The sequence below is a fragment of the Vanessa cardui genome, chromosome 12 (assembly GCF_905220365.1).
Source record: "Vanessa cardui chromosome 12, ilVanCard2.1, whole genome shotgun sequence".
NCBI classification, from domain to species: Eukaryota; Metazoa; Arthropoda; class Insecta; order Lepidoptera; family Nymphalidae; genus Vanessa; species Vanessa cardui.
Genome location: NC_061134.1, coordinates 3,655,222 through 3,674,860, shown reverse-complemented (window position 1 = coordinate 3,674,860; position 19,639 = coordinate 3,655,222). Strand labels below are relative to the sequence as shown.

Sequence of the window (19,639 nt, the reverse complement as noted above, 5' to 3'; positions counted from 1 at the left end):
ATTTAACACTGATTTTATATCGAACAAGTTACATAAAACTACTTTTTCAATGAATGAAGATTTCAACTTTTTAGTACAGCATCAGCTTGCAATTTTTCTTATAAATCTGTAGCGCTTATAAAGTCAATTCCTATGAATACTTCATTAATATGACTATAATTTTCTTAAACGGTGCGCACAAATACTCTGAAAAAATATAAAGTAAAATGCAATCTCGATTTGAATCAGATCAAAATTCACAGCGTTGAAATAGACCTGTGTAATCAATAAACGGCGGGCGCTAACGCACGTCATTTCAAACGAAGTGGACGTTATAGCAACACAAGTTCCCGCTAAGGTCACAAAGAGACGCATTCGCAGACTGTTTGGTAAACAGAACACGATGAGATTCTTGCGACCGGAGGAATGTGACGTTTTCACTCCGCACTATGCGGGGAATACGCTGGGCGTGATGTACGCGCTATTCGTTAGAAATGTTTACGATGCGTTAATATCTTGTGACATTTACCTTGCTTTCCATAAACTACATAACACGCTATACCTACTAAAGTGATTCATTCCAAAAACATCTCCAATACTAGTTAAGAATACAGCTAAAAAAATATACTTAGTACTTATCTAAAATCATTGTCATTTGCATACATTTTATATAAGTATTTATAAAATTCCCACAATTTACGTTCAAACAATTTGCAAATTCATACAGTAGATGTATGGACAAAGTAACAAATGTTAATAACGCCACCAACGGCGACGGTGTTATTTCGTATAAATACATAAAATTACACTATAAATGAATAATAGTAAATATTAAAAGATGTCATGCAACTCGGCGGGAATCTGTATGTATATTAGGCATAAAGAGCCACCGGCAAATAATTCTTTCGTCGGGTAAATTTACGTTCACAAAACTCATATTTTAAAACTCCTCTATATCGGTAGACATAAGACTGATTCAAACGGTCATTTAATATTTATGTATATTCTATTTAAAAATATATATGGTCAAGATTTTTTATGAGAGACGTTTTTTATCATACATCAACATCATCACAGCTGGTAGGCCAGGACGGCCGATCCACTAAACAGATCCAGCGACTTTCCGCGACCGTCACAAGATCGTCGATCCTCATCGAGTCCGTCCCTACACTCTAGTAGCCAGTTTTGATTGCTTTCAATTCCCTGACACATTGGAAAGCTTGAGGAATACTGCAGTTGAGATTAATATATGAACAGTACTTTTCGAGCCTGCACAAACAGTCCACATTCCACACAGTCAAGTGGAATTATTAAGAGAAGCGTCCCCACGAGCACAAACAGACAACCAATCAATGTTTATCAAACATTGAATTTTGAACATAAAATTTAAATATATTTAATATTCATGATGCTCAAAAATATGCTATGAACCATTTGTGTATAACACATCGATGTCATGTATACTATCCTGTTACGTTTCCTTCCGGTTCTTCTTTGGTCTGAATACAAAATATACGAGCGAGTAGCAGTCCCTTTTTTTGGCATTTTGAGCTTGGATCTCTAACTCTGCATGGAATATATGTATATCGTTATTTTTTATAATCCTACTAATAATCAGCTGCTGCTTTGCTCACGTTTTAGGTTGTTAGTCGTCATGTATTAGGCAAAAAGTAGCCTATATCCTTTTCAGGAGTATCAAATTTCATCAAATTCGGTTCAACGGTTTGATCCTGAAAAAGCGACAGACAGACAGACAGTGTTACTTTCACATTTATAATATTAGTATAGATTTATAGGTTTATACATTATTTGTCTGTTGTCTGTGCCCACCTCGCATTGGTTACCGCACTCGCCTTGTTTAAATACTCACTGTCAACTTCGTAATAAAGCGTCTGCTTTATGCGTCCTGTTCCAGAGCTCCCGGTAGAAAATGCTAACTAATTCATTAGCGGTAGAAATATGCAGTTCATTTGTTTACGTTATGTTCTTGTTTAATAAAGAATTCGTTTAAATATAAAACGAGATATATATTTAAATTATTCAAATCAGTACAGTTTTAAAAACTTCATCATATTTCCATTTGACTTAATTTATTAAATGGAATTTCTACAAATTTCAAAAATAACTAGCCTACGTTAAGCTTATAAAAAAACCAACAGAGGTTCGTGGATTCAATTTCAGGTGAACGGTCAATTGAATTTAAAAAATGAGCTTAATTTGGACTCATAATGCATTAAGAAAAATGTCGTGAGGAATCCTACACATGTCAGTTGAAAATCCACATGTGTGTCTGCAGCACCAAAATATCAGATATATATATTATGTAAAAGAAGTCTCTATATCTTTATAAACTTCTATGTCGAACTGGATCTTGTTTAAAATAATTGCGAAGTCTCTTAATCAGCTTAAGACATTCCGCTATTATTTTCTATTATACGAGTCTCATGTGAGAGATTATACGAATCAAGTGTCTATCATAGCGAGTATGTAATGTACAGTCAGTGTAAGAAAACCTTCGTCAATTTTCAAATTCATTCCTTTATCAAGTCTTAAAGTAAAGTAAAGTAACAGCCTGTAAATTTCCCACTGCTGAGATAAGGCCTCTTCTTCCATTAATGAGGGTTTGGAACACATTCCACCACGCAGTTCCAATGCGGGTTGGAGGAATGCACATGTGGCAGAATTTCGATGAAATTAGACACATGCAGGTTTCCTCACGATGTTTTCCTTCACCGCCGAGTACGAGATGAATTATAAACACAAATTAAGCACATATATATAGCGGTGCTTACCTGGGTTTGAACCCGCAATCATCGGTCAAGATGCACGCGTTCTAACCACTGGGCCATCTTAAAGTCTTAAACTCTTAATACCTTTTGAATCTAATCATCAAATCATTGCGACGTAATATGTCATTCTCAATCGGTAAAGCAGATTATCGCTCATACAGAGCACACGAAAATAGATCTTAAGGTGACGAACCTTCTCTTACGCCGACTGTATTTAATTGAACAATTTTAATTGAAGGCGTTTCGGTCGACTTTGTACTCTTAATAAAACATCATCCGAAAATCGAAAATCGTTATCTCGATCGATCGAGATATGTAAAACGTAAAATAGAATTAGGCGCTCGATCATGTATCTGCGTGTGATTACCTCACGTCCAACGGAACCCTCTCGGTCCGGCCCCGGTTCGTTAGTGTTTCGATCGCGATTAAACGTCAATTAGACCCATTGTCGCACGGCGTCCGTAAATAACCGGACCGGACCGCCGGATCCAGTTTTCGTAGCAATAATGACTTGAACAGTTGAACTCGAATCTGACACTGACGGTTGACGTAAGTAAATGAGGCGTCGCCGTCTTGTTTAACTTGAATTATTATTTTTCGTACCACCCAAGGGGTGGACTTACAGACGTGCAATGCTAACTTAGCCTACTTAAGCATTTATAAGTGTCAATTACTTCTGATAGAAGTAATATCTCCCTAAGTATTTTTTAATCAAATCAAATAAAAATATTCAAGTAAGCAAGCAATATTGAATCGGTATTTTACATGAGTATAAAGTAAATCTATCAACCGTTTGGTATATAGATTCTACCGAGAAGAACCTGCAAGAAAATCAGTATGTACTTACTTTTTTCTAACATTTAAAATACAAAAAATGTTAGTTTATATACAATTATACATAGTATATTATATTATAGAGTTGAAGAGAGCTAAACTTACATTCATTTCATATTCTAACATTACATGTTGTTATTTTACTTTAAGAATTCGTATATATTTCCGCAGATGGATATTTCAATATACATTTATTGCCTTGTATTGCCTTTCCGTATTGGTAACCGAAAAATGTTCCAGTATTATAGTGTACATGGGCTTAAGATATTTACTTTCAGAACATATACATTCGACTGCGTGTTGGACAAAAATAAGGATGATATCAGCTTATATCGTTTAGATACAACAAAAACTCTTGGAACACACGATCTACTATGTACCTACTCGTGCGAAACCAGAGGAAGCTTACGTTCGTAGAGGAGCCAGTGGAACGGTTTACAACAATGTAACAAACAATTTATTACATCTATGGTTCGAAATGCTTGTCCTTTAGGAGCGTAGGTTGATTGGCCTTAAGGTCATGTCATGTATTATGCATAGCCGATCCTATGGGAAATTGCGTGAAGGTACAGTTCATTGACCTGAAAACACGAATTTTTGTGCAATTCAAGCAAATGATTACTTAGGCATTCTGATCACTTGGGGCCTGACACGCGTGACCTCCATATGACCCGAAGTAAACAAGTGACCAGTGCTATGAATTTTCTATACCTATCGTGCAACAAAATACACTCATACTTATAGTATGCAGTAAACTGTTTACGTACGCATATATTTAATACGTTGGAATTTAAAAACCAGTTTATTTTCAGATAATTACTGAAAGCAAATCCTCTACTCTCGTAGGAGGAAAGTACCATTAGGTCGGACAGGCGTTATTGAATCGATATTTTACAGAATTAAATCGAATGAAAAGCTAATTAATTATTAAGGAAATAAAAATCGATACACAGGTGATAGTAAAGTACAATCTAGATCCAAATTCGTTGTAGCAGTCAATTGTTATGTAGAAGCTATTCGAGAACAGATCTCTCGACATCTTTGTGTCGTAACACACAACGGAGACAAACACGAGTGTGTCATGGCAGACGCAAGCTCATGTGGATAATTGTCGGCTATTACCGGTTCACAATAGAATTGGGCGGCACGGGCAGGCCCCCGTGAAATTACCCTTTTAAATACTTTCTATTGCCTTACCTATTTCCACGGGTTATAAGGTCCGCTACTTACTTACACGATCTTTCTAACACGAACTTGATATAAATTGAAAATGACGACCTCCGTTGTCGAGTAGTGTGTACACAGGTTTTCATGGGTAAGCCACTTCGAGGTCCCGGGTTCGATTCCTGGCCGAGTCGATGTAAAAAATGTTCATTAGTTTTCTATATTGTCTTGGTTCTGGGTATTTTGGTGCCGTCATTACTTCTCATTTTCCATAACACAAGTGCTTCAGCTACTTACATTTGATCAGAGTAATGTATGTGACGTCGTCCAATATTTATTTATAACATGTATATACATATATAAAATTCATTTATATACCGTATATATAACTGACGACGTAATCAATTTGTTAGTGATACTTCGATCATACAAATTAATCTTAGACCAATCAGGAAGACTGGAATGTCACATGCAAAAAAATCGCTTAAACTTCCTCATTTTAATAGCAACTCTATACTTAATGCTACACTTTTAGTGATTATGACATACTTACATGAAATTAATTAAACAGAAATTCAAATTCGTTTGAATTTTTTGAAAAATTCGTTAAAAAAAAACATTTTCATGTAACATTCCGTCTCACTCTTAATTTACCGCCAAAGTACAATTCATTTCTATTTAATACATTCCATAAAACCAAAAAAATAAATACAAAATTGTCAAACAATAATCTACATTAAAAGCAAATAAACTATTCGCTTAACCTCGCGACATTTTTTATATATTAAATATCAACACAATTTTTATCAACAACAACGATGACATACCTTTTACAGTTTGTGAAAGGAAGGTGAACTGGCAAACTTCCTGGTGCACGAGTAAACAACAACAAGAAAATATTGAAAGTGAAATTATATCGAATATATTTATATATATACCTTTGCTATTTCTTTAATAATATTAAATAAAAATAATAAATATTCATTAAATAAAAAGTTGCTTATTTAAATTTAACCTGTAGGATTGACTATCAATTTCACCAAGGTAAGATTAAGCATATATTGACTAAATCCGTGATTATTAATTATTAACGCATAGTATTAATGTATTACTGACAATGTCATTAGAATCACAGATAAGAATGGATGCGCTTTTCTTCTAGCCAAAGACCATTTTAGGTTCAATGATTAAAAATCTATACCCTATGTTACTCTTGGATTAATAAGGTTTCTGACTGTGAAAGAATTATAAAATTGGTACATTAGTTTCAGAATTAATCGCTTATAAACAAACAAATATTCCTTATACTATCCAGTAGGAACTGGGTATTATTCCGAGTTGAAATCCTATGTACTATTTCAGACTGTAATCTCCTTCTATAAGCTGTGACGAGATTGAATGATGAATCTAAACATTAAGTAGGATAGTAGAAAAAGAAAATATAAATTAAATTTCATTTTTCAAAAAATATCCAAATACTTTTAAATTCAAACGATGTGATTTGTGACATACATTTTATTAGTTATATTATACCTACCATAATACTATTGAGATGAGCACTTAAATATACACATTATTTTAAAATATATTTCATAAGTCTGTCACAAAAATAAACACTCAATGAAGTTATTTATATATTTATGAGATAGCATAAATTAAACTTGATTAATTTAAATCTATTATTTATAGATAACAAACTAACGTTCATAAATATTAATATTATGAAATAGATTTTATTACTATCTCGATCGGGACAACATGACTTCTATTTTAATAAATAAACATGTGAAACTACATCAATAAAAGTGGAACTACCTGTAAATTGCCCACCGATGGGCAAACGCTCCTATTATAGTGAAGGATTAATTTGCGTTGTGATGAACATACTTGTGGCATAATCAAACTCACCGCTCGGTTCGATAATATTCAAACCCACAAACTACGGCTAAAATCCACATTCTATATCCACTGAGCTATCTCAGCATTTCAAAACGTCAATACTGTTACATATAACAAACAAATATATCACAATAAATGAAATATATTTTTACGTACGCATTAAACGTAATCCTGTTCAAAAAAAAAAAAAGAAAAAAAAAACTCGTACCCACTTGTAATAAAAATCGGAAACTCCGAAGTATAATTTATGGACAAAACATACGAACTGCTCCAGTTTAAATTAATTGGATCATACTCGTACATTAAATTATACCTTTAATAATTATTACGGGGCCTTGCGAGCCGTACGGAGACTGACGCAACGTCGTTCTACAAAACGTAATGTTCTCTGGGTGTGCTTTCATCCATTTTTGGATGTTTATAACCTTCGATCAGTTCCGCCAGTCGCTCATTTTTACTTTCGCTCCAGTTTTTCATGACCCTAGGTCATCGTGGACTTGTAACACTTAAGGTCCGACCACACTCAATGACTTAGCCACGTCCGGTTTACACAGTTAAGTTATTTGTAAGAAATTAAATACTGGGCGTCATTGTAAAAACAGTTATCTACTACCTTTTTATCTCTATATGAATGGAATAGGAATTGTGCATAATAAATAACCCTGTGTCAACTTAGGAATTTAACATAAAAAATAATTATTAAATTATTTAAGTTGAAACACTCGCTCTGCTATAGAATCAATAGTATCTACTTTCCGAACCGGCGGTAGCTGTACTTATGATAGTTGTTAAACGACGATTCAAAATTACTTTTAAAACTCTACATGAATAAAGTATGTATTGATTTCGATTTTGTATCACCGTTTCGCGTAAACGATTCAAAATTTTGGTTTTCCTCGCTCGCGCTACCGTTTCCAAGTCCCGCGTGGTTTTATGCACAAACTGGTTTACACGAGCGAACGCGTATATTCAAGTATGTAATCGGTCTTTAGAACTACTTAAATAACTATCTAGGTTGATCAGAAGACTATAATTTATTATCAATTCGAAAACTGTATCAAAAAAAAATTGCAACACATCGGGCTTTGAATCCGCACCGCTCGACCGACGGTCAAGGTGCAAAACTTACGTATCAAATTGCCCGCCGACCGTCGCGCCTTCTATTCCATTATAAACAACCATTTTTATCTTATTAAAAAACTATAACATTAATATTTCATTGCATTGCAACAATTCCTTAACGGATAACACACGTTCTCTGTTTTAATAAAAATAATTTAATTCAAATATATTTTAGTATTTACTTACTTATTACGATATATAATAATAATAATTTTATAAATATGAAAGTAACTTTGTCTGTTTATCTATCGCTCTTTCACAACCAAACCAATGAACCGAATTTAATTAAATTTGTTGTGAAGAAAACAAACTTGAACTCCAAAGAAGGACAGCGGCTATTATTTTTGCCTAACACGTGACAACCAACCCCTAAAACGCAAGCAAAGCCGCGGGCCACTACTAGTAGTAAATATATAAAAGTTCATAATATTAATAAGAAAGATTTGTTTCAATTGCAACCGTAAAGTTCGATTATATTGACGTCAGAAGAAATTGTACTTTTTCTAAAAAAAAATATCTTCAACATCACGACGTTAACGCATTTAAAATAACTAAAAATATTTTAAACAGCAATAAAATAAAATAGAGCAGAACGCGCTGATCCGGAACACGCGATCCGTAGGTATGTCTGACGGATTTTTTACACTGTTTCGATTAAACCAGTTCAAAGAGCAAACGAAATTCGAGCAGTGTTGTGTAAAAAAAGTATATAACATGGCGGTCAAGAGTGATTGTAAAAAGGCTTCGCCCATCTTAAAACGCGGTAAACATATCGGGTGACAAAACCTGTCTCTGCAGGAAATATAGTTTTTTTTTTTTTTATATCTCCGTCAATATTTTTGAGCACTAATTATAATGTTCTTAAGCCGCTACCGGCGTTATCGGTCCAAATTAAGGCTATAATCGGTAATTATATATCGTTTATTTATTCGATATTCTTTATAACTTTTTAATAAGTTATTCTGATATAAGTTACTGTTTCACATAAAAACCATTTATTAAAAATAATATATTATGTAAGATTACATTTTATGAAGCAGTCTTTTTAGAATATAATTTGTGAATTATACTAGTTATTATTATTATTATTATTATATTGTGCTTTAGACTAGAGTGTCGATATGAAGAGATGGTCCAAGCTACGGAACCCTAAAGACCTGTGCGAGGTTCGTGACTGAAGCCACTTGTCGACCTCCACCTGTAGCTGAGACTAATCGCGGCTTCACGCGACAAGAGATCGTTTTGTCAGATTCCAGTTGGAGACGGGCGTGATGACGAGTACGTGACGCGCACCTGCCGATGTCAAATACAGAGAAATTATCGACGAAAAAACACCAGCGACAAAAACTAGCACGGTCATTGCAGTTGAAAGAAGTATCGCTTTATTGGAGTCTATTTATAGATACATATCTCTGTTCGTCATCAAATAATAACACTACAAATCGTCAAAAGCAAATTAGTTCATAATAAAACACGTGATAACATAAAAAATATTCAAAATAACCAAAATCAATTAAAATATTAAATTTGGAACATGACCAAAAACGGCAAAGACTATAAAAATCATACGGAACGCATATTAAACATTAATGACAATTCATTTCAGAGAAAACACGCATTGATCTAGATAATATTAACGGTCGAACGCACAAGTATTGGAATACAATGTACGAAATTACAGAGCATTTTATTCAAATTTTCCATTAGCAAATCAATTTCACAGGATGGGAGAGTAAAAAGTGTAAATCATTAAAATGCACTTGTAACCTCATGATGATGCACTACGTGCCGCGCAAACGTGACCCACACCTGTCCAAGTGGAAAAATGTAGATGGAAACCAGTCAATCGTATAAATTGTATCTGTCCCGACGTGCTCTACTATCGGAGATCGAATTTGTCAAAGGCAATGTTGTTATTTTTTATGTCTTCACCAACTGATAATAAAATAAAGAAAAAAATTACGAGAACATTAGTCATTTTTAAAGGCATCAGTTTCATAAAAGTATTGTACAGGTATTAGATTTTATCAAAATCAAAAATCAAAATCAAAATAAACTTTATTCAAGTAGGCTTTTATAAGCACTTTTGAATCGTCATTTTACAATTAAGTGAAGCTACCATATATATTATGATAAATAATATAAGCTATATTATGATAAATATATTCTCACATAAAATGAACACATTATATGTGCTTTACTTGAGACAACAACCACCGCTTCGACACCGATTTAAATTGTAATAAATATTTTCTATCAAGAATGAACAGATTTTGTGCCAGCTTGTCTGAGTAGGTATCGTACACACATCAGATGACCATCCGCCCGATGATTAAATATATATTTAATTGATTATATAACAATCACGGAATACATTTTGCACTGATAAAATATGCAATGATTTTATAAGGAAATAAAGTAAACAAAACAAAGGGATACTTAGTCATTTAACGAGGAAAAATATCGTCGTGGATGTCGCCATCGAACGGCATAGTTATAAAGCATCAGAAATGCACAGCTGTCAGCTTTGTACTTAACGGACACATCTCAATGGAAATGCGAGATCGCGATCACTGTCAATTTTATGCACGACGTGACTCCGCCGCCATGTTTTGCATTCGACTTGATAAATACATAAATAATGTGGTGCAGCTGTCAAAAATTTCAAAATCTCACGTGAGCACTCGAACCCCGGCCGCACTCGGCCTCTGCTGTCAGATGGTATTATTTGGTGGCAAATTTTAATATGATGCATCATTTTATGAGACCACCTTCAACAAAAAAGAATACGGCTGTCTCGAATTAAAAAAAAAAAAAAAACTCTGCGCTGTCGCAACAACTTCGACTGTTTTACATTTGGAAATTAAATATTAAGACCCAATGATGTTCTAACAAACAGATATGTCATTAACGCGCAAAAAACGAAGACTAGAAAACGTCTCAATTGGGGCGTTTGCCTTTAGTCATTTTCATCAAAATTATACCAGTAATACGTTATAATACATCATAATTACGTAATAATACGTTTTGCGTAATTAAAACATCTAGTTATCCCTTTTACTTATTGTTTTTATCAAGCTATGTATAACGAAATGTAAAATAAACGGTCCCCGGCGCGGCACACTTTTTTCTGTTGTTTAGTATGGGTATAACATATTTGTTTATTAGAATATCATTGTTAATACCAAAGACGTGCTTAATAAATTGCTTGGCTTCTATAAATGAGACAATATACGGTTTGTAATCGGAAACAAAGCAGCGATTCGAAGTCCTAATTGTTAGTGTCCATCCTCATTACAGCGTCCGAACCAGGAAACCGTCTTTCCAGTGTTCCCAGCAGTTTGTCACGTAGTGCGGTCGCCGTGGTCTCCGTGGTCGCCGGTCGCGACCCTGCCTCGCCGCTCGGAACGATCAGTAAAAAAGGCACTCGTGATCTCAAATTACGTAGAACGCTTTTATTTTTATACGAATTGATCGTCAGGTTCATCGATTTTTACTTCACATTGTGGATGCAAGGCGATTACACATTTATAGCGTAAAAAGCGTGGCAGTATTAAATCGATTTTATGGATTACACACAAAAATGATAAATTGTTTGGATCACTGCGGTCAAATAACATTTTCGAGTACCTTAAGTAGGTACTGCTATTTCTTCATTTTGTTGCTATACTTATGTATACACGAGTATATTGATCTCAGCATATATTCAATGAGTACTAATTATAAATCATAAATAAACATACAAGTAGCTGCAACGTATCATTTGGTACTAATAATAACGAGATCAGAGAAAGGATAACGACAAAATTTTTACACAGAAATGTAAAAAAAAATTAAAATCAAGATTAGAAATTGAAGCCATAAAAAGTACCAAGTACATACATACGCACACATATTACAGTCCGTCTGTCATGGCAGAGTGCAAGCGATGTCGCCTAAGGTTATGCGGATGCCGGTGCGCGTGCGCAGAGTACGGAATGGGTCCCCGAGGTCGCGCTGCCTCCGCCCGACCCATGGAATGTTTCACTTTACATATCGTGCGTCTCATGCGAAAGGCTTTGTTTTGTGACAATACGAACGTATTGACGGCATGTGTCGATGAAACATTTAAAAGGAAACTGCATGTTTTTAAATCATCTTTTTATTTATGTCTATGAATATTTATAAAAGTTCTATATGCGGTTTCCAGTCTGTCCATAAGATTAAGGACCAAGAAAAAAAGAGATGAAATTCGGGAAATATATTTTATAATTAATTATACCTTTGCTGACGAAGAGAAGCTTTCGTAAGGAAATATGCACATTTCAGTGGAAATTCCGTCACATAACCACCAAGGCCTCCATCAAGCAGAGGGTTACTTACGCGCCGTTACATTTTTTATGGTACAGCTTGGTGGACGAGCATATGGGCCATCTGATGGTAAGTGGTTACCATCATCCATAGACAATGACGCTGTAAGAAATATTAACTATTCCTTACATCGTCAATGTGCTACTAACTGATGAGTGGGTGGTACCTACCCAGACTGGCTTGCACAAAGCCCTGTCTGTGTTTCGCTATACCTACTTATCAAAGATTAATTATAATGATATCAAAAGAAATTGAATATACTCTATCGAAACACACAAATAATAGACTTCAAATTGAAATATTACACGATAAACATTAAACTAGGACCTCGTCAGAGTCTCCGTACACTTTATAATTGATCAATAGTTAAGATCACTATCGATGGAATGTAATATTAACGCATAGTTATCTGATTTTGCAACGATATCTGTAATCGATAATAAGCAAATATCTAAATACGCGTGAACGTCCGAGGCTATCAGTTTACCGTATTTCCAAACGTGTATTGACGAAGACCAATCCCTCACGATATATTAAAACTTAGTATACGAGTACATGCGACTACATCTTTTTTTTATATAATTAGATATAAGAACAATTTATTATAAATTTGGACATTCTAGAAATTTTAAATTTTCAACAAAGCCTTGACAATAAGTCGGAAAATTAAAGGTTTTTTTATACTATGCGGTCGACTTTTGTTAATCCAATAAAATGTTCAAATCTATATCAAAACAATCAAGTCAATCATATGTGACAGGATTAAATTAATTAAAAAAAAGCATCCTGTACGTACGTTATGTAGATTCTATTGGGTATTTATTTTTTCTCACATTAAATACATTGCCAACAACTCAAACTTCTTTTAATCTATATTGTCGAATAAATTATTTTCTTTTTGTTTATATAAAATTTAAATTGTCATTCGGTAATGTTAGAAATATATATGGATTTAAGTAACGAATAAATTTACTGAAGGTATTTTCACTCCATTGATTGAGATAATAATTAGATTTATGTACTAGATCTTAACCGAGAATCTGTTATTTTTTTCTTCGTTTTTATACAGATTCGAAGTCACTTTTTTATTTATTTACGATTAATTAAATGGTTACGTATAAATCAGACAAATTGTCGTAATTTGACATTTAAAATATTGGTAAATAAATATACTGATATATATTAATAAGTTCTTAAACATAATAATTTAAAATTTAATAAAACTGTTACATATATTATTAACAACATTTCAAATCTTACAACGAAAATATTTGGACCGATATTGAGTTATAATTAATTATTATTTAATGTTTTTTCGACAGACTTAATAATTATATTTAATATTATCAGCAGCAATTAAGCAAATAATGTAGTTGAATAATATTTACAAATTGTGATTGACAAATTATACTATGAGAGATAACGCAATCAAAAATTGGTAAGTTTTTCTACAAACATATTTTTAACTGTTAACGACATGCCTGGAAAGGCCAAATGTGGTCAAATGTATAAAAATTTTTTACTGTACAAAGTGCAAGTGAGTTCTTCGTACCGTATCGTTTATTTACTGACATAATATACTATATAATATACAAGAACCCTAACATTAAATAAGTCTGAAAAATAATTATAAAAACGATTAATAATTAAGTTTGTAGACTGAAAAAGGTATGATTGATTTATTAAGAAAATATACATATGTCGCTTGGTGAGAGTCATCTCAAATTCGAGATTTGTATATATTTTTTTATGTAGACGAGGGTCACTTTTTAAAGACATTATTATTAAGATGGTTGATGAAGCATTCATGTACTTAATCTATGTTTGTAATTCATCTCGTTTCTAAAAGACTAAATATGTGTTGCTTAAAAATTTGGCAAATGTACATCCAATACTAGAAAGCAGCGTGGTATATAATCTCGGAATCCGCAATAGGAAAGGAAGCTAGTTCAGCAGTGGAATTTATATAATGTTCCATACAATAATTAAATTGCTTATCAAAGGTGAAGTGGTTTAAGAAGACCAACTATAGAACCTGAGATGTGATATCATTGATATGAGGAGGTATCATCTGTTATAAATATCGAACAAAAATTTATTGGATATGTGTACGTTTACACTCTTTTAAATATAAATATACAATAATAAAAATTTACGCACTAAAGAAAACCTCAAAATCCACAAACATATTCACAACTTTACAGTTAATTACAAATTCAGAAAGAGACAAGTGAAATCAACCATTAGTTACAAAAACGACAATTCAACAAAATTCTATAATTAGCGTCCGCAAAAAAAACTTGTGTAATCAATCTGCACAATTTAAATGAAATAAAATGTGAATAAATGCAGATATAGTAGCGGTACACTCAAAAAAACTCAAAACCTTGAAATTAATGGCTAACTTTCAGACTGACCTAAGAGAATAAATCTATATATCTGTATATTTTTAAGCAATCGCTTAAAACTGTATTAATTTAAATTTAAAATGCGCATTTTTGAATTTCGCTTTCGATAAATGAAACATAATATTTAAAAAAAAAAAACAATAAAAACTTAAAAATCCAGAATTTGTATGCTTTTTAGGGATTCGAATTAAATGGGACTCCTTACTAAACCCTATATCTATAAATATGTTATAGGGCTATGACATTAAAACCGTAATAGCCTATCTTCTCACAAATATATATATAACTGAGCCCGCTATATATTATAACAAACTAGCTGTGCTCGAACTTCTTGCGCGTGTGAATTTAACAAAAAAAAATATTTTTGTAGTCATAGTGACTCCTTAGCTATCTGTCAGTAAAAGACCCGTCAAAATTGGTCCAGGAACAAACAAACAGACAGACAAAAATAGGAAAAAAGTATTATAGTTACCGTACGCATTTAACAAAAAGTGGTTATTTTAGTATTACAAACAGACACAGATACTAATATTATTATTAACGTGAAGGTAACGTGCTTTTCACAACCAAACGACTGAACTGAATTCGTTGAAATTTGGTGTGAAGCGTTCTTGAAAAATAGAATCGAGATGGCCCAGTGGTTAGAACGCGTGCATCTTAACCGATGAATGCGGGTTCAAACCCAGGCAAGCACCGCTGTTTCATGTGCTTAATTTGTCTTTATAACTCATCTCGTGCTCAGCGGTGAAGGAAAACATCGTGAGGAAACCAGAAAGTGACAAATTTCATAGAAATTCTGCCACATGTGTTTCCACCAACCCGCATTGGAACAGAGTGGTGGAATATGTTCCAAACCTTCTCCTCAAAGGGAGAGGAAGCCTTTAGCCCAGCAGTGGGAATTTACAGGCTGTTGTTGTTGTTGTTCTTGAATTCCGACGCGAGAGAAGTCGCGGTTGACAACTAGTGACATTACTTACTATAACTTTAGTACACGATCGGTTTTATATTATGAACGTTCTTAAATTTATCTGAGCTAACGATAAGTCATGAATTTTAAGTATATAAACTAAGTTATAAATAATTTAAGCTCTGATACAATTATATGTTGATATTTGTATTTTATTTTATTTAGATCACAAATCAAATAATATATTTATTTCAGACGTCGACATATTAAAAAAAATACAGACGAATTGATAACTTCTTCCTTTTTGAAGTCGGTTGAATATACTATTTATATTCAAAATATGTCTTACAATTACTATTATTATTACAACTTACGTAAATATTAATAACATATTTATAGAAATATTAAATAATAATAATTTAAAAAAAAATATTGGATCTATAACCTAACTACTTGCAATGATAATAAATATAATTTTACCAGAACAGTTAGCCATCGTACTTTCTTAGCCATAATGAGCCAGATAATTACCGTTCACACATATCAGCGTCACGACAGGAGCTAATGTACAAATGTCCCTAATTATAAGCAATTACAACCGTAATCGGTATCGATGACGCGTGTTCGTACTTATTACGTGTTATTCTTTTTATTTTATAGAGAGACGGAGAGCGACCACCTGATGTAAAGTGGTCACCACCGCCCAAAAACATAAACGCCGTATGAAATATTAATCATTCCTTCCATCGCCAATTCGCTACTAACTTAGGAAACTAAGAACGTAAGTTTGTTATCACTATCAATACCTGAACAAAACAATACAAGTTTTGCTGTTTAGTAATGTTAATATCATTTTTATACGACATAATATTATGTCGCATACAAATCTAAGTAAATATTATTATGATACCATTTCTTAATATCTAAAGTACACGATAAACAAAACGTTATAAATAATAATCCTAGACGAGAATTACATCAAGGCAAATCACAATAATGTTTTATTGCGAAATGTTTGGCAATATTTAAACGAATATTTAAATAAAAAAGAAGAAAATCTATTTACCAGATCCATTTAATATGCATTTCTAAGATAAATTAGGTTTATATTTTAATTTATACCTTGAACTATTGACGTTTTTGTTAAATCAAACGTATATATTACATTATATTTTGATTAATATTAGTTAAACTCATTAGAAAAATATACAATAATATTCATTCAAATGCTAGAAAATTTTAAATATACAAAACAATACAAAAACAAAATGGAAACGCAAAAACAAATGCGTATCGATCGGTTTTTGTTATTCTTCGACGGTTCCTACACATATCATAAACGAGATGAATTCGATGGACGACGAGGTCGGGTACTACGTCTAACGTCATACGCGTGTCATTCTCATGAAAACTTGGACCGAATTCCGCGGAAAACAGCAAAAGACCTACCTTTCAGGTGTTTCCAAATACACTCCTCCACCGCAGAAATGTTCCTCAGTTTCTCCGGTAGGAACAGTTTGCTAAAGTCACCAAAACACTGGACACCGTCCACTGTTTCTTTTTTTTATTTTTTTTTTTTATCACAGAAACGTTATCGTCAAATGTCTACCCACTTATCACCGATTCGACACACGTGGTGGTACTGACGAGGCAAAAACGTACGACCTCAACGCGCGAAACTGTCGGCGCGACTGAACCTCGCTGACTCACATTCACAAGGCACACTCACACCTAGCACTCAACAGGTGAGAATGCAACAGTGTGGTGTCACTCGTACTCGACCTGAACCGTGTGGATTTGACTCGAGCTTGCGCATGTGCGAGTGAACCACTTCGTTCGTGTTAGGCAGATTTATTACAGATAGACGAGTGTGTGGGTGATATTTACAGGTGATCTCTTTTGTATAAGTACGGTCACAAGTCACGTGCATATGTGTGCTGCCTACCTGTTGTGCCCCCGCAACTTATTAGTTTTGTTCTTTTAGGGTTGTGTAAGAAAACGTATTATCTTATAAGACATTCATTTCGCTTGTTATTGTTTCAAGTCGGTCGGTAGTCGTTTTAATAATTGTAAACAAGCTGTTCAAACTCGATCGTCCTAAAACGGTGTATTATTATATTGTGGTATAACACGAACATCTGTCTTCACACTATATCCACATCAACGCATCTCGACTTTGACACGATCAATGTAGTTTCGCCATTAAATTAAACATCGATGCGGTTTTAGTGACGAACACTTAATATGATAAGTACTATTTTGACTGTAACATATTCCGGTCAGAATTCGTAACGACCTAGCCTAACAACTCTGAATCATTCGACAAATATTTTAATGATACGAGACGATGACCTTTTCTATTTTTAATTGTTTATTATCATTATGTAACGCTAAACTCACACTTCGAGAAGGTCGCAACTCTTATTGTATAAATATATATTTATTTCTTTATTTTTATTTATTACCAAATAAACGATGTTTTTATTCTTTTTTTTTAAACTTAAATCATACTTTTATTTTAAATATTAATTTATAGTTCGAAAAACATGTTAGTAAAGATTCATAGGTAATTATTAAATACAGGTAACAATATACAAAGTTTTTTACTCATAAGTACTAGATACACTAAATAATGCTGGTCGGGAGTTTTCTACTGACCCCTGTAAATTGGAATAACCTTCGCAAATTAACACCTGGAAAGGCTTCAATTGACCATGTGCAGTGACCTCCAATCAACCTTAAAAACATTACAAGTAAATCGCTTATAAATACTATAAACACCAAAAAATAATTCTATAACTTTAGTAAAATTTTTTTAATGGAATATACCTAAATAACATAATTAAATATGACTATTAATATGGGAAAAATGCTACGACGACTTCCAATTACATTGGCCATAACTGTGTTTACTGTTATTATGACTTATGTCATAATATGTCATAACGCGATGGAATAAATATTAGGTTTACACTGGTTTTTAATAATCTTACATTAAAAATGTATTTACATCTGACCCTAGAACAATCGTCTGAGAAATGCGCGGCCAATAATTCGAATTTTATTAACTATTTAACATATGTATATCAATATGCACGCAGAATAAACCCGAAATCTTTTATTTATTTACTACAAGTAGTCGCCTGCGGCTTCGCTCACGTTTTAGTGTGTTGATTGTCATGTGTCAGGCAAAGTAGTAACCTGTGTCCTTTTTTGGAGTTTAAGTTTACTTCATACCAAATTTCATCAAATTGTTCGGACCAGCGGTTTGGTCTCGAAAGAGCGGCAGACAGTTACTTTCACATTTATAACATTAAGATAACGAAATAATAAAAAATATATACACACAAAAACTATTTAAAATAATAAGTATACCGTCAAAACTTGGTACATATTGATCCAACGTTTGACAAACTACTGAAAATTATGTAATCGTTCAAAAAATTCCGACCTCTTCCTTTTCCTGAATGTTTTGTACCGATTACCTTTGTATGCGCGAGATCGTGCCATCTACACATTAGTGAACTTTATACAGTGTAAGGTCACGGATTTTTAGCACTAACACAATAGGTATTAGCATCCTATGTCACCTTGACGTAAGTGCAAAGACTTTGTCATGTTATACACTAAAACGAAAAAGAAATAACCGCCATTTAATGAAATAAAATTTCAATCGTATCCAATAGATAACAAGGACTGTAATCAATTAACTGACAACTAGTCAGTAGGGCCCTTTTAAGGTAAATAAGTGCATCGGTATTAAACGTTCTATCGACAGTTTCTGACAAGCTAAAATGAACTTATTTAATACTGTATAGAGTCTAATTTAAAACATTTTCAATAATAATGTAAGGCATTATACATTCTGTTCAGTCCAAGTCGTGACTGATCTATTTGTATTGTAATTTGCACCTAATCAGATGTAAAACTAGATTGATTATCGGCTATAAGAGGCTGTGCGTGGCCGATTGTAGATCTTTTGTTCTGCCTTGACGTTTTTAGTCTAGGCATTCACATCACTGTTGACAGATCATTATATAATACCTATTTGAATACCGACATTAAAAACAACTAGTTTGGTTACATGATCTAATTCTACCGTACTGTTATTCGACCATTATAATACTACTCATACAGAATGTACTAGATGTACTACACGAAGTATACTTATCTTAGTTGTCTTTCAA

At 33.1% G+C, this 19,639-nt stretch overlaps 1 protein-coding gene across 1 annotated transcript in view; it reads right to left on the bottom strand.

The window, feature by feature from the left end:
- The window catches only part of LOC124534006, a 161,037-nt gene extending 143,783 nt beyond the window's left edge, over positions 1-17,254 (bottom strand). The window contains exon 1 of the mRNA XM_047109616.1: positions 16,902-17,254. The gene's annotated coding sequence lies outside the window, so the exon portion shown is untranslated. The remainder of the gene's footprint in view (positions 1-16,901) is intronic.
- Between the last annotated feature and the right edge of the window lie 2,385 nt (positions 17,255-19,639).